This window comes from Falco biarmicus, chromosome 8 (genome assembly GCF_023638135.1).
Source record: "Falco biarmicus isolate bFalBia1 chromosome 8, bFalBia1.pri, whole genome shotgun sequence".
In the NCBI taxonomy this organism is placed as follows: domain Eukaryota; kingdom Metazoa; phylum Chordata; class Aves; order Falconiformes; family Falconidae; genus Falco; species Falco biarmicus.
In genome coordinates, this window is record NC_079295.1 from 64,056,289 (window position 1) to 64,068,438 (window position 12,150).

The 12,150-nt window shown below is 49.3% G+C and overlaps 1 protein-coding gene across 5 annotated transcripts in view; it reads right to left on the bottom strand.

Moving 5' to 3' along the window:
- ACSL6 (acyl-CoA synthetase long chain family member 6) overlaps positions 1-12,150 on the bottom strand; it is a 60,225-nt gene that overhangs the window by 46,464 nt on the left and 1,611 nt on the right. The window contains exon 1 of one of the 5 annotated variants that reach the window (XM_056349089.1): positions 1,713-2,156. The exons of the other annotated variants lie outside the window; for them this stretch is intronic. The gene's annotated coding sequence lies outside the window, so the exon portion shown is untranslated. Of the gene's footprint in view, positions 1-1,712; positions 2,157-12,150 lie in introns of those variants that run through there. 5 annotated transcript variants of the gene reach the window in all.

Below are 12,150 nucleotides of genomic sequence, written 5' to 3' on the forward strand. Positions count from 1 at the left end.
CCAAAAGACCTGAAGGCAAGGCAGCGGGATGGCCAGCTGAGGCAGGAGAAGCGCGGTGCGGCAGCCTGGCCCGCTGCACAGACCTGCCGGCTCCTGCCATGCCCTCTGCCTGCCCGGGCCCTGCGCCAGCACCCGCGGTCACCACTGAAACACGGCGCCTGTAAACAGCCAGAGCTTCTCAAAATAATCTTTGCATATTTTCTGTGCATGAGAATACCACCATGTGTTTAAAGGAACATAACTTTACATTTCACTTTTGCATGCAAAGCCAGTAAAAACAAACCTATCGCTGCAGAAACAGCCTCTGCATCAGGGACCGCTCTCACCATGCCGGAAAACAGCAAATAACCACGTTTGTCGGTGCAGATTTCCCAAGGAGGCCCCACAGCTGCACACAACCACCTCGGCAGTGGTACCCGACAGCCATGCTGACCTGCCATGCTGTGTACACTGCCAGCAACAACCATGAACCCTCCACAAGCCTCTTGGAAACCCCTGAAGGCACCTTTTTGGCATCCCCAACCCAACCTGTCCCCATCACACCCAAGGATGGGATGCACCAGGGGTGGGGCACACACCAATGCAACACAGCAAGCAAGAAACCACATTCGACATCCAGAGTGGGTATTTCATGCCTACAGTGCACATGCCTAAAAATAAAAGGCACTACTGTGCCTAAAACCAGGGTTACACCCCACCAGCGTTCATACCCCACACACCAGTTTTTCCCCACGTGGATAGAGCACGCACATGGTTACGTGTTTGAGGGAGGTGTGAATCCACAGTGTTTGGTTGGGAACCACATCACACCGCACATTTAACACTTGTAACCTGCCACTGCAGTGTAGCTTTGGCAAAGGCACCTGCCAGTCACCAGCATATGGAGATCCCATGGACAGTGATGTCCATCCCAAAGAGCCTACCTCATGTCTGGGTGGTTGAAACTCGATATATAAAAAGCCTGGAAACTGGCAGGGTGCCAACCACAGCTACATGAGTTTGCCAGTCCCCACAGAGCTCCCGGTATGGGAAACAAGCCCTGATGTGCAGGGGCCGAGAGTTTGGGGGAATAAAGCCCAAAATGGCAGAGCCCCCCCAGGGCAGCCCCAGAAACCAGGTTCCATCTCTGCAGCTCCATCTCTGCAGCCAGGTGAACTGTCCCTGACAGGTGGCCAGAGCGTGGCAGAGGTGCCAGCCCCGTGAGCCCCCGGTGAGCCCCCAGAGGGTCCCCAAGCCCCAGGCTGGAGCTCCACCAGCCCTCAGGACTGGCTGCCTGCGGGGCCGCTGCCCCCAGCGCTGTGACCCCCGGCCCGACCCAGGCTGCAGCCTCTCCCCCCCACCCTGAGGCTGTTAGAAACACCTGAAACAAAAGCACACTGCAAACCACCCCCCGTGCTGTTTCACCCCGCCGGCTCCCCCCGCACTGCCACACCAGCGCACGCAGCCCTCCCCGTGGCAGCGGTACCCGTGGGTCCCTCTACCCGGAGGGATCCCCCGCACCCCGCCTTTTTTGTTGTTTTTGGTGGGGTTTTTTGGTTTTATGGGTTTCTTTGATATTTTTTCCCCGCCAGCATCCCGGAGCCCAGCTGCCGCTGAGCCTGCGGCTGCACCGGCGTGGGCGAAGCCCTCCGGGGTCCCGCCACGCCAAGCAGCTCATCAGCAAGAGCACCCGAATAAACAAATAATAATAAAAATAATATCCACGGACTTACCAGCTCCAGGGAAGCGGGTTTCCCCTCCTCTCCCCTTACAGGCAGTCAGCTCATGGCTGGGTCTCAGGCTGGCGTTCCATGGACTTGTTTAAGAACTGCTGACTCCAGGACGTCCCACCCCCTTCCCATCTGCAAACTGCTGAAAGAAGTTAAGCTTGGCTAATATCAGCTTAGGCTGTATTAGCGCAGCAGCAGCAGTGCCCCGGTGTAACCCTTGAGGCACTGGAGACTCCGCATCCCAGCCCTGGGAGCCTGGGCTAACCCTCACCCCCTCTGCTCTGAACGTTGCACGGGGTTGGCACATCGCTTTATGGTACTGGAGGGTTTAGGGCTCTGAACAGCCTCGAGGAGGTTTTGGATGTAACACTGCAAAGCCTTCCTGCAAATGCTCCATTTAAAATGAAAGGCAGAAACGGGTTTTGGTTTTTTTTCTTTTGGGAAAAGTCATCATAAAATCAAGTTTCTGACGCTGAGAAAGCCTATGTCACCAGTCCTAGTATGCTGAAGTAGAAACTTCATAGCTTGAGTAGAAAGAATGTAAATCATCTGAATCAATAAAATAGTAAGGGAATAACTATTGACAACATCATCCTTATATTGTCACATGTATTAAAAGCAAAGAAAAAACAAACCTGGCATTTCAGCCCAAACCAGGTTTTGTTACTTTACGCTGATAATAACAAAACAAAAACTCTGCAATTCATTTGAGGTGGTAAAATTATTAATGTTTAAGATTTTGAGAGGTCAGGCTGAAGCATTTCTCCTAACTAAAAGAACATTCCTTTCAACTGAAAACTGATAGCCTCTGCTTGCTTCCAACGCCCCACTCCTGAGCAGATAACAGCTCAGAAGTTAGCTCAGCTAACCACCAGCAGCCCTCCCCTCCCCATAGTGCCACAGTATTTTCTGTTCGATTCCTTTCCTTCTTAGAATTATGGCAGTTAGGGAGGCACTCGAGGAGTCCATCCCTCCCAGGGGTGGATACCTGGCTTTGTTAACATTGAAAATATTGTTTTCCTCACCTCTTATCTTTTTTTTTTTTTCCCCAAAAACCATATGTAGGCTGGATCTCCACAATCACTTGGCAGAGAAAAAGGGAGCAAAGGGAGAGATGCTCTCTCATGATTATCACAGTTAATAAAGTTTCTATCTGACCTGTCCTAAATTGTACTCACAATATTGTGCACTTGAAGCGCATAATGGAGAATTCTCAAAGAACACTTAACACTCATGAATGAAGAGAATATTTAATGAGTTTTCAGGCAAGCTTGTCAAACATCACTAGTTTGGCTCACATGTGGGTATTCTGCAATCAGGCTGAATTCAAAAAATTGCTAGGGTAGGGCAGAGGGTCCTGGCCTAAACGGTCTGCAGGTGTAAATCAGCATCACAGTGCTGACTTAATGGGACCTCAGCAATATTCACCAGCTCAGATTCTTCCCCCTTTGTTCCTTATGAGCCGCAGCTTGATGTAGTCAGGAAAATATTTCAGGTGTGTGAGCAGCCCCAGCTGGCTGGGTGCTTTGGTGCCTGTAGCCCACAGATACAACACACTTGTGTTCCTGATGGAGTGCTCCCAAAGGGATGTGGGAACACTGATTTTAAATAAATATTGGATTAAACCCAAGTGAATGTGCTGCATTTATTTATAAGAGCTCTTCTTTCAAGCTCCTGTTGGTAAGAGATGCCTTTGCCCATCTCTGTGGAGCTCACAGTGGGCAATATACCCTCCATGTAGGAGGAGGGCTTCAGTAAAAAAGTCTTTCAGGACAGCTTCAGACCTTTCTACCTCTTCAGTAAATACCCTGAGCAGTTCTCTTTCTTTTGTCTTGCTTTTATTGCACATACACGCAGCATAAGGTCTCGCTTGCTGGAACAACCATAGGAGAAATACAAGTGAGAACAAAGGGAGGAAACTGGATTTAGGCTTCCTGCCTTCAGGGAAGATGGGGGTAAGCACGCTCTAAGTAATACACCGAATAAAAGCTTCCCCAGTGCCCCAGCATTTTCTGCCAGGTGACTTGCAGAGCAGAGTAATCGGGAGAGCATTTTATGGGAAGACAACCACCTTTTTTGGAGGCGCAGCCAAGGGAAAGCATGCAGTTCACCATAAACAGGGCTTTGCTCTGAGAGCCTTTGGCAGCAGAACGCAGCGGGCAGCTCGAGTACGTGTTTAGATCCTCCTGCAGATGTATTAGCTGTGCTCTGCAGAACGTGGGGCTGAGCGCAGAGGTGCTGAGCACCCAGGCGCCCGCCAAGGCAAGAGGAGCCACCAAGCCCTTTGTGCTTCAAACCAGGACTCAGGCTGGCCCTCACCGCAGTGTGTTAAGTAGCAGGGACGTTTATGTGTTGCACATACAAAGGAAGTAAGACTTCACCTTTTGTGCCGATTATTGCTCAGTCTAAAGCCCAGTGAGATCCAACTACCAGTAAAATCAATGGAAAGACTTCAAAGGACTTTTATGGGATTTGGCTGAGACCTCACCTGTCCAGGAAAACAAAAAAAGTTACATCAGTAAATTATAGTTCTATTAATGCTCACAGTCAAACACAACGTGAGAGTACTGTAAGAGAAAGTAACCTATTGAGTTTCTCTATGCTTTTAGGCTTTATCAAAATTAATGAGAAATACATATTAAGGTTGAAATTTAAACAGCGATGCTTATAGCCAGGAGGATGTAGAGCCATCAGAGCAGCTAAGCAAGGCTGTACCACCAGGAAACCATGCCGAGCTCAGAGCCAGCCTGTGGGCTCCTGGGCTTTCATCACTCCACAGCCCAGAGACCCACAAAGCACTTCAAAATTCTGAGGACAAAGCACTGAAGACTGTTGCTTCATCTTTCAGGACGTTCCCTTAACCCAGGGAAATAGCTTCAGTTACACAACAGAAATCTGCCAACAGTATCTCTACGTTCCTTAAGGCTCATCCATGGAAAATCCTGCCACGACTGGAAATAAAAAACAGCTACTAGTTGAAATAATGTAAGTCATGTAAAAGATGAGGGAACTTTACTCCCCTGTGTTTCTTTTCAGTAGTCTCTTTTTCCTTTCTGTGTCTTTCGGTCAGATATTATGCTTATACTGACTATACAGCGTGCATTTTTGACCACTTACACAGAGCAGCAGGAAGGAAGCATGCTGTATGAACAGAGCAGAGAATTAATTCAATAATTAAGGACACTAATATGAGGCTACCAGGGAAGTGTTTCTGCCTCCTCTCCCTCTAGCTCTCATTTCCTTACACTGCAGGGATGCCAGTGGATGGCAAAGAAACAAAAATAAACCCATGATGATGATTTTACTGCTTATGCATCTCTTTCCAGCTGTCAGCTTCAAAACAGTTTACAGCCACCCAGAAGCACGGTCTTAATTTCGCAGCACTCAGCAAGGTGCAGGGGCCACATCCTGGCCCAGTCCAAGGGGCTCCCTGCTGCATCCTGGCATGTCCACAGGGCTGGCACGCACCAGCCAGAGACCCCAGACCAGCCCCAGGATCCCCAGCAGTGAGGGCCTGGCACTGCACTGGAAAATCAGGGAAAAGGGGCAATTGGCATCATGTCCGGGAAGGTTTTTGAGAAATGTGTAATTGGGCTGTGATTTGAGATGTCCTTAAATACTCGAAGTGAAATACTTCACCAAAACTTTCTTTTTTCCTGACAGTAATAACAAGTGGTTACATTGGTGGAATGTTTTTAAATGCTTGGTTTATGTTTCAGGGGCTTTGCTATTGCTTTAGGGCTTTTTTAAATTTTGTTAACTAAAGCAGCAATTAGGTTATTTGTATTTTTGTTTCTAGCCAGTTCCGCTTTCTGATCCCGCACCCTGCAGCACACTGCACATTTCTATGCCTGACTCTGCTGTAACTCACTTTTGCTTTCCTTTTATCACAGCTGTTTTAAATTCCTTTCCTTGTGAAGACATTTCTGCCCACGCCAAATTTTGCAAACTCTGCCGAAGTCTGTCTTCGGCCACACATAAGGGGATTTGCAATTCACAAGTATACAACACCTTTCTGCTGCCTCCTTGCTGTCAGGCTTTCCCCCACCTGCAGCCCCCTTCAAAAGCAGCCTTTAACCCCCCCTCTGTGGGTATTTTTAGATGTGTCTAAGACACTGGAGCAAGGTTTCAAAGAGTTAAGGTGGGGAGAGGCTCTCAGACAGCCCATTCTTCAGTCTCAGTGACCCAGAGCTTTTGCCTTTTCAAACTTATTTCACTAAATAAAGTGAATAGAGGATATGCAAATGCCTTTTCCCAAAGGAAACACAGCCCTGAATTGTTGTTGGCAGGTCAGAGCATCACACCACCCTCGGCAGCCTCTCAGCTGCGGGGATTTGCCTGGCCAGGGAGAGGCTGCACAAAAAACCCTTTTCAGGCAAAATAAACCCGGGGCTGGGGCGGTCTGCAGGGGCAGAGGGAGGGGGGCATTGTGCATCACTCCCCCAGCAGCCCCAGGGCCCCAGCTGGTCCATGACAGAGCATCTCCCTTGTGTGGAAAGGCCAAGAGAGCTGGGTTGGTTTAGCCTGGAGAGGACCTTATCCATGTCTCCAAATATCTTCAGGCCGAGTGCCAGCAGGATGGGGCCAGGCCCCTTCCAGTGGTGCCCAGCGACAGGACAAGGGGCAACGGGCACAAACCGCACCACGAGAAGTTCCAGCTCCACGTGAGGAAGAACTTCCCTGCCCTGCGGGTGACGGAGCCCTGGCACAGGCTGCCCAGCGAGGCGGGGGGGTCTCCTTCCCTGGAGACATTCAAACCCGCCTGGACGTGGTGGGTCCTGCTCTAGGAGAGCTGCTGCAGCGGGGGGGACGGGGTGAGCTCCAGCGGCCCCTTGCCGCCCTGGTCCTGCTGTGACTCTGTGAGGCGGGGTGTGCCAGGGAGCCCCACAGCAAACACGGTACTGTGGGACCCAATCTCTCCTCAAAGTGGGCATCAGGGCACTGGTACGACTTGGGGAACCTTTTGCAAGCAGGCTGCTCACAAGCTGCTCTCAGCTGGGGTGTTCGAAGGGATTATTTGAACATTTTGCAGAAAACATAATTCTGAACTAGGTCACCTGGAGATGTGTTTTACCTAAAACAGTATTGGAGACACCAAGTAAAATACATTTTACATTCCAAGAGGGATTCTAATATAATTGTCTCTTCCTCCACCATTGGAAACAATCTTGAAACAAGCTCTAGTGTTCTTTCCACTTTTTACATGGAAATACTGTTCTCTGCAGAGATTTGCATCATTCACATCTTTCAAAATTTCAGTGCAAGTTTGCCTTAGATCACTTCTAATTCATTTAAATCAACAGCAGAATGATTTACTCTTTCTAGATACCTTTTCAAAGGGAAAAAAAAGCGCAAATTAAATCAATTTAGCAATCTCAGTACTGGTTCCTGCGCCAGCCAGCTCATACTTGCCCTTGGAGGGAAAAAAAATAAAAATCCCAGCTTAGCAAACACCTCCTGCTTTCCCCGGCTGTGGCTCTCAGCTGGTGCCATCTAGCAGTGACCGGGATACCCCGGCCATCACAGCAATGTCTACATTGCTTGTTGAGCTGATTTTAGGGATTTGGCAGCCCTGGAAAAGGAGTTGCTCATCACTCTGAAGGCAGAGGGGAACATGGCTCGGACCCTCACCATGCAGAGACATTTGCAGGTCCTTCCCTGAGGAGGCTGTTCCTGAGGCTCCGTCTCTCCCCAAGCACCATCACCAGCTCACGCAGGTCTGTGCAGCCCGGGGGCTGCTCTAGCTTGTGCACGGGGGCAACTCAGTGTCTTGATGGCTGGTGGGAGAAGGAAAGGTCACCTTAGCCACTTTTCTTTTTGGCCATGAACAAACGCAGTGGGTTGGCTTGCCTAGCCCAGGAAAGTAGAGCTCTGCAGCTCTCCACTCAACAGATCGCACAGCGGCCCAAAGAGAGCCATGGTGCCCTCTGTGCCCAGCCACGTGCTGCCTATGCTCCCCACAGCAGGAAAAACCCATCCTTTCCAAAGGCAGAAGGTACCAGGCTGAAGAGGACCTGGCAGGATGAGGGCAGAGCTGCCACATGGGCAACAGCCCCAGCAAGGAGGCAGGGCTGCGGTCGGGCAGGAAACACCGGGGGAAAACAAATGGCTGGGCTGAGACATCACGTTGGCATCTGAACAAGCAGGATCTGGGTTAGCCATAAGAAAATCCGAGCTGAAACTTGGAAGGTTTTGAAGCAAAAGTTTCTAGAGCAGCTTTCCAAAAATGAAAGTGGATTCACAGCATGGAGGGTCACGCCTCTGTGGAAGGGCCAGCCGAGGTGGGACCCCACACCAGGTCCCTGCCAGCCCCGCACTCCTGCTTCTGGACCCAAGGATGCACCTCAGAAACAAAAACTGTGGTCAGGCTGATAGCCTGAAAGTGGCTATCCTTCATCTGTGGTCAAAGCACAACCCCAGTGGTCCAGATGGAGCATCCAGGTGTTTGTTCCCAGGTGTGGGACTGGTGCTCCCCTCCTTCCTACCATCACCAAAACCCTCTGCAGCAAGCACAGTGAACACTTGTCTGAGTTTGGCCACTAGAAGATGGGCTTGTGCAGGTAACCGCCTCTGCCACAGGCAAGTGTGGCTAAAAGGCCCTTTGCTGGTGTTATTTTTCAGAATCACCCAGGCTCTGATCACTTGTGCAGGGTCCTGCTCAGACAGGGATCGCTGCTCCCTGGGCCAGCGACACACTTTACCTCAGTGAGCAAAGCCACCTAACACAACCCAGCTACCTCTGGGGCATCAGCCTCACCAAAGCCAACTCATCCAACACTGATTTTGCAGCATTACTGTGCAGTAACGAAGTGGAAACTCTTCACCTTGGGTTTTCTGAGATTGCATCTACACCACAGCAGCCACATCTTTGAGCAAATGGAAATGTGAGCTGCAGTCTTGCAACACCACAGCTCACAGGTCTAAATATAAAGAGTTTTCCTCCCTTAATTGGGGGTTTCCTAATGAGATGGTGATTTCCACTGAATGATACCTTTTTTCTTTTGACAAGTGACACTTTTTTTCCTGTGGCGCAAAAGAAAATCACTTGGACAAGGTGGCTGGATTTATCTTCTTTCAACATTTTCGAATGGTACACCACACAGCCCGGAAGACAGAAAAGCACCTTGCGTGGGTAACGGGAGCTTCCGCGACAGCAAGTGGAATACCTGGGCTTTGTGGAAGAATCATCGCAGGGTCTCGCCAAAGCCTACTGTGAACTCAGCCCCCACCAAGCAGGGGTCGTGCTTTTAGTCACACTTCTCCAAAGCATCTGCTATACCTTGTAGCTACATTACTGCCTGTAAAAGCCCAGGCAGTAAGTAAGGAATGTGCAAAGCAGGGCTACAGCCAGGAACACGGGGCCCAGCTCCGGGGTCCTGTGGGCTGAACTACCCCTACGGCTTTGAAACTCTTTCCTAACTAAAAATCCCTGCTCATCTCAGTGCCTTACTCTTTCTCACCACCAGCCTCCAAGTTTTCCATAGCACTGTCTACAGCAAAATGGTACAATAATCTATATAGAGAGCATAAGAAAGCAGCAGAATCAGGCAAAGCGTCTATCCCCCTCCTGCCCTCAGCCTCACCTTCCTCCCCACCAGCCTCGGGTCACCTTGGAGGTTCCATGACAATGTTTACAGTACAAGGAGGACTTGACACAGTAAATGACTTGTCACCAGCAAGCGCTGATAGCACGCTATAGCGATCAATCCGAGTCCAGCAAAACATTTGCCCGTATCACGCTGTACGGTATCAACACTAAGTTCTTTGGAGTCTTTAAGAAAGGATTTGCAAAGACTGAATCAGCATGTCTGGGAAGAAAGCCCCTGGAGAGCCAGTGGCTCACAGCAAACTACAGGAAAGTGTAGAAAGGAGCATGAGGGCTCCCACTGGGGCTTCATGGATTTTACAGATATATTTCAAGCATACTTACCCGTGTTTTAAAGCTACATGCTCTCTGATACACTTTACCCCACTGCATTGGGCTGGTTGCCAGCATAAGAGGGTCCCTGGGTTCACAAGCTCTGCAAGCCCTCCTGTCCGGAGGGAGAGGAGAGAGGCTGGAGCTGTTTGGACACCGATCCCTTCTCCAGAGGGGACAAGGCCAGACAGCTGCAGGAACGAAGCACTGCAGGAGCTGCCTGTGCTGCTGGCACCCGCAGCCCTGCAAGGATGGCAGCAGGGACAGATGGGCCCCCGGTGCCAAGGACCCGCAGGGCTTTGGCTTCACACGGTAGCACAAGAGACATAAATAGCAGTGATGGAAGAAACTCATTACTTGCATTGATCCATCACCAAAGCAAGCAAGCAGAGCACTTAAAAATAATAAAAAAAGTGTATTAATAGATGTTGTTTTCCTGTTAATTTCTGATCAGAACGAGGGTGATTAAGTCGATCATTTTGTTTGAGTCTATATGAAGAAATAATCAAGCAAAGCCAAGAAAAAAGCCACAGGAGACGAGCTGCCCTGGACGCCTGTGCATCCATCACAGGGCAAATGCCTGTGTCACGTCACGTACCATCGCTTCTGGTCTCACCCAGACTTGCCTCTAGTTAGCTACAAGTTATTCAGGTGCTGGTCACAACTGTGCAGTGATGAAGAAATAAGATGCTGGTATTTCTCTCAAAGAACTATCAGAAATGTAATAACAAGGAAAGGTTTAAACCCTGTGGTACTCTCCAGTGTTTGGTGATGTCAGAACAATGGCAATGGCACTTATACCCTTCCTGATGTAACTGTGTATTTCTGTGGATAACTGGCTAGCTGAAAAGGGTCACATAGACATAGTCCAGCTGGCTGGACAAAAATGCACATCGCTCTCAGCTTATCTGAAGTAAAGCAAAAATACACTGTCTTTGGCTGTTCTTGTTACACAGTAACAGGAAGATTTCGGTGGGAAAAGAATGTTGCAGGTGGGAACAGAAAACTACAGAAGAGAAACTAGGGGCGGGCTTGGTATTTAGGCAACTAACCAATAATGAGCTTAACTTTTGTAATATGTATGAGCTAATTATAACAAGGCATAAAAGGTGACTGTAAGGTACAATAAAAGAAGTCTGCTGATCACTCATATTGAGTGACTGTGTCTTCCCTCCGTCGCAACATATTTCTTTGTTGCTGGCTTGCTCTCAAGTCAGCTTTCCTATTTCTGTGGATATTACCATCTGCCTTCAAAGCTTTTCTTCTCTTTTTGTTACTTGAATATATTTGTAATATCCATAGTAGCATGGAGACAAGAATCAAGTAAATGTCTATATTAGTCCAGAGCAGCAAAGAAAAATTGCTATGTGCTGTCTTTCCCTGCAAGCAAGCAGTGAAATCCAAATACATTTACTCTTTCATTTTGATGGTATCTAGCAACCGTTCAAATGGAGCAGTAAGAGGGATGGAGAATAAAAGCAACTAAACATACCTCATCAAATAACACAGGCTTTGCCCCTTGTGCAGCAGCCAGCACACTCCATGGACTGGGCTGAGCAGCCTTGGGCATCTGCTCTGTTCCATACACAAAGCACAGCAGGAAGCATTTCTCATCCAGAGACCTGAATTTCAGGGCATCATCAAGGACTCCCATGTCACAGCCAAGAGCTGCGTTCAGAAGTGCGACTGTAGAAGTCTGTTGTGGCACCAGATGAACCTCTTGCTTCCTTTGCAAGCATACACTGAGAAATATTTGGAGATGTGCCGGTGCTGACAGGGAGAAGAGACACCGTGATGGCAAAACTCCCTTCTGCCTCCACACGTGGGTGCGGGCACCTGCCAGGGCCTCCAGCGCCCATGAGGAGAGCAAACCCTCCTCTTCCTCACTGAAGGCAGGACTGACAGGGTGGGGGGGGTCAGTTTAGGGCTGCAGTCACATGAAGTGAGGGGGGAAGAGAGCAGAGTCGTCTCTGGGATTTCCTACTTAAGGGGAGAGGAGCAAGGGGTAATGTGTAACCTCGTACTGCTTCAACCAACCCAGCCCAACATGCAAATCCGTGGAGGAATTTTACTATACCATTCTGTGCATCCATCAGATCATCCAAGTCTAGACATTGGGAAATAATTAGCTTTGTCTTTCTCTGACTTCTACCATTATTTCATTGAGGTGAACATTATAGCTCTCAACTAGTCAAAACCTTTGTGTAAAGGCACCAGAAATGAATTTAAAATAAATAAGAGTGCTGCACTGGGCTGCAACAGCCAAGGGGCCCCTTGCTCAGTAAATCAGCACAGCCACTGTGACTCCTTTGCAGCATGGGGTGGTACCTGAGGGATGGGGCCACCAGAAAACTGAGACCCTGTGCAAAAGCAGTGACTGCAGACACAGAGCTGAGCCAGTGCCACGCTGCTGGGTCAGGCAGGGCCCTCACCTCTCCCAGTGGGATCCATCTCCCACAGGTGACCTGTGTTGCCATACATCTTGGCTGCTGCTAAAGGCAATAACAGCACAGCTGTCTTCCA